This window comes from Camellia sinensis, chromosome 3 (genome assembly GCF_055761805.1).
Source record: "Camellia sinensis isolate YWXY chromosome 3, ASM5576180v1, whole genome shotgun sequence".
NCBI lineage: Eukaryota > Viridiplantae > Streptophyta > Magnoliopsida > Ericales > Theaceae > Camellia > Camellia sinensis.
Genome location: NC_138963.1, coordinates 194209779 through 194214719, shown reverse-complemented (window position 1 = coordinate 194214719; position 4941 = coordinate 194209779).

The window sequence follows — 4941 nt, the reverse complement described above, 5'->3', positions numbered from 1 at the left end:
TGATTTTGAATTCACCATGGTTTCACCATTTGCAAGTGATTCCTATAGTTTCCTTAAGTTTTTGGCCTAAAAGACCATGTTTTACAACTTTGAATTTGAATTTTGAGCTGAGAAGAGCAATCTGAATTTCCAGAATTCTATTTTGTTCTCTGTTCGAGCGGCGGAACTAGCGCTCGAGCGACCACTCTGTGATCCTGTACTTCCACTCGGGCAACCAGAAGTCCACTCAAGTGTAAAATGAGAGCTCCCAGAAGTTTCATGTTTTTGCAGACCGCTCGAGTGACAAGAGTTGCGTTCAAGCAAGGACTTGAGTCTCACGCTCGAGCGACCGTTGACCATGAAAATCACACAACCAATACTTTTTCAAAGTTTGCAAGCGAGGGAAGATGCGCTCGAGCAACCACTCACATTTTTCATGTCTACTCGAGCGAAGGAAGTTGCGCTCGAGCGAGACCCCTGTTTCCAACATTTTTGACCAAGTGTTTTCAAAAGCATTTTTGCACCCAATTACATCCTAGGCATTCCTAGACCAAGATTAAGACACAATAATGACGATAAGACTTAGAAACACACTAAGAACGAAACTCAATGACTGTAAAGAATTCCGAGTGTGTGTTACAATGTGTACATGTTATATATTGTTGTAGGTCATGCGCCGTAAGCTATCTGATTTGCCAATACCATCTGTTTGCTTTTGGAGCCCTCTGTGAGTAATAACTTAGTAAAGTTATGTTCAACTTTATTTATTTTCTGTATGATGAAATAAGATATGTTTTCTGAAATGTATATTCTGTACAATGAATGATTGTCCAATTTCTGACATGTATTCATGGCATCCTTAGCATCATGTGATATCTGTTAGCTGTTACCCGGTATCGGAGGGTCTATTATGAGACTTATTATGTCTGTCATCTGTTACCTGAATCTGGAGGTTCCTTTATGGAACTAGTACTCATAACCACTATCTGTTTTGTATCTGTTTTGTTAGTGCTAATGGATGTACCACGTATGATTAAGCATGAACTCTAATTTTTTTATATGATTTGAACAAGATTATGAGTATGGATTTGCTTCTGTTTCTGGAATAAATATGAATCTTTTTTTTGAATTTGGTGTGGACATCATTCATTAAATCCTTTACTACGTTATTATTCACTGGGCACCCGCTCACAATTTATATTATGTATGTAGGTGATCAGACACGTGACCAGGCCCAGAGTTGACGGCCTAAGATTCTCTTTTGTCAGCCAACCACTGTGTCTCCCGAGGAGGTTCTTTTTGAAAGGTCCATGTCAAGGCTTTATTTGGTTTTGTTTTGTTTATCTGTACTTTGGCTAAGTTCCCTTTTTACTTTATCTGTGTAAATGGGTGACGTAAGACTATTGTATTTATGACGTCACATGTATATATACTAGTGTATGCCCGTACCTGAAGGCACGGTGTAAATAATGTTCGGTATAAATCATATTGGGATTAAAATGTAATTATAATTTATACGTATCATATTAAAATTCATGAAGTCTGTAGCATTTTTGATAAAGATATTAAAAAAATATTAAAAAATATATTCTTCTTAAGAATTTGTAACAATTTTACTTGTACCTTACGTTGTACATAACTCAAATAAAATAATAACTTCCCCTAGTCTTAATGCAAATTAATAAACAAATATATAAGATTTATAATGTTCCTCAATATTACAAATCAAAATATAAAAGCAAGTCAAAAAAAAAAAATGTAAACACTAAACGAAATATACAAATGAAAGATATTATACAATTGTTAACGTTCTATAATAATAATAAAAAAATTACTAAACACCAAATAAAACATACCAGCAAGTGCTTTGCATTCTCAACAATTTAAATTAAAAATTAAATATCAAATAATGCATACCAACATGTACTTTACAATGCCAAAAAAATCAAATATAAAAGAAAATTAAATACCAAACAATGCACACCAACCAGTGCTCTGCAATTTTAAAAAAATTAAAATTAAAATGCACACCAGCTATAGGGAGTTGATATTACAGTTCGGTGAAGTCTCCATTCACCTATGAAGTATGAGAAAAAAAAAAAAATTCATTAGAAGAAAATTAGATATGATAATTTAAAAAAGAAAAAAAAAATGATCAAAAATAGTGATATTGTCTATAACTGTTGTAGTTCAACCTAAGTGTCTAGTCATATAATTTTAAGCACCAAGAAACAAAAAATTAGCAATACTAAATTACTTGTACATTCTCGAGAATTTTCATAGAACCTCAAAAAATTTACCATTTCTGCAATCAATTTACCATTTCTTTTGTCAATTTACCATCATAACTGCCATTTGAAAACAAAAAAATTCAAAATCTCAATTGTATTTCAAATTTCAAATGAATTTTGTAAAATTACTCAGGCATAATTTTGTAAGAATATGTCGGGTGGATAACAAAGTTCTTGGTGCTTGGATGGGTTTAATTAATTGTGGAGAATGGAATTAAAATGTATGTACATAATCTTGAAGCCTCAAGATTCTAAATGACCCACAAAGAATTGAAGAACTGAAGAAAAACCTCAGTTGAGGTTGAGCATAAAGAACTGAGATTGAGCTAATTCATGTGTAGCAACAATGCTGTACAATTCTGTCCACAACTTTCAGGACCAAAGAGAGAGAGAGCAAATACTACACACCCAAAAAAATTTCCTATAAAAGAGCAATATTATGGTTGAGATTAATTGCAAGTGTGAATCCCACAACAAAGACTTATATTACAACACACATCAATGAGAACAATTGAGACTAACTACTTCAGACTTCAATGAGAATAGCTCACAAACACATAGTTATAGATGTTCATCATAATTGCAATAAATTTACCATTTTCCTTTTGTCAATTTACCATCATAACTGCCATTTGAAAACAAAAAATATCAAAACCTCAGCTGTATTTTAAATTTCAATTGAATTTTGTTTAATTGTGAAGTTTCATTGACAAAGTGGTAGTGGTGCATTGGCAGTGAAAAGACAGGGGTAGTGTCTACATGGACAAAACCCCAAATTCAAAGAAAGAGAAATCAAAGAAATTTGGAACAAAGAGGGAATAGGAAGATCAAAAACATAACAACAATTAAACCTTGATAAACAATCAAACCATTATAGACTAATGTATTCAAATCTATCCAGAAATTGAAATCAAAGACAATCAAACCATTATAGATTGATGTATTCAAATCAGAGACATGGGTAGTATTGCATGAGAGAGAGAGAGAGACTGACCTCACCTGGGAAGGTCCTGTTCTCTTTCTTAATGCTAGGTCCTGTTCTCTGCTGTCATTTTGTTCTTTATAGCTATCTAAACTGTCGATCAACAACTGCAAAACATATCTGTCACATGAGTTGAAGAATTGCCACTTTTTACTTTCATCTCATAACTACCTCTTTATGCCTTTAATTGGAAAAAAATTAACTGGGGAAAAAAAAATTACAACAGGAATTTGAGCATAAAAAGGAACACTATAAAATGATAATTCTATTTAATCAAAAATAGAAATTTAGAAAGTTTAATATACAGATTTATATGGGAATCCAACTACTAACCATACCTACTATAGTGGTGCATTGGCAGTGAAAAGACATGGGTAGTGTCTACATGGATAAAACCCCAAATTCAAAGAAAGAGAAATCAGTAGGGAAAAAAATGAAGAAGTGTTTTGCCCCAAACTCAAACCACAATGTGAGTTGTGCCGCCAAATAAACCTTGGAGTTGGAACACATACCTGAGTCCCAGTGGCATAAGTCTGTCTGATAAATCATCATCAAGAGAAGTGTTTTGCCCAGGCTCAGTTTCTCCCTGTATTCCAGTCAGTCAAATTTGGCTATCAAGTGGTATCCAGAAAATGCACAACATCATTTGGCTAATAGGCAAGATAAACATCATTTTTGGAGTATGTCAATAGACTAAACGATAAAGATACCGATGACAATAGGTGTAGGCACACATCTTGTACAACTGATTGGCTATTTGCACTCTCACAAATAAAATTTCCTCCATATGCCATGCAACATCAAGTAATAACCCTAGTATATACTGTTATACAGTATGTTTTAGACTGTGAAACTATCAACCTGATGAAAAATACTTCACATCCACCTTGAAGACTGCAAGTCCAGCTGGGAATTGTCACTGAAGTCCCAAAATTTTGTATGATCAAGACAGAAACTGATGACAGATCATATATTAACGGACCCAGGGAAAGGGCTACAAACGTATATATAGTGCATAGCTCTAAAAAAATAGTAATAATAATACAAAGCAAACTTTGTATATAGTAAACAGGTCTGGTCAAAGCTAACACTCGCTTGTAGCATAAAGAGCACAATTTAAAAATCAAATAAGCTTGAAATGCTAACCTAAGGAGACCATCTTGTACTTATGGGCATTCCAGCCAAATTTACAACAGCATTTGAACATTGAATACAGTCTTTCCACTTTGGCTCCTCTGCAATCACAATTCCTGCAAAGTCCCTGACTATAATTGCAAGGACACAGAAGAAGGAAATGATGAGAATCAAGCAATAATTCCAGCTATAAGAAGAAATACAAACACAAAAAAAAAAAAAAAACTTAGTTATTGTGTTAACACAAAAAATAACAGTTTTAAAACTTTAAAAATAAATAAAAGAAAATCTTTATGTGGTGGAACTTGAGAAATAGCACACTGCAATGCAAGATAAATGAGACCAAATGTACTCTGCCTACAGCAAAATCAGATGTTAGTATATGACATTAGTGATCTAGATCTCCGCTTTTATTTATTTATTTTTGGACGGGTGGTGTTCATCCATCACAACGTAATCAGTTCGTCAACTGTGTCTCTGGTTTCTTGCTCTAACCCAATATGTGCTTCTGTAGTTCAAGCTGCAACTGCTGAATGCTCTTCACAGAGTAATCAG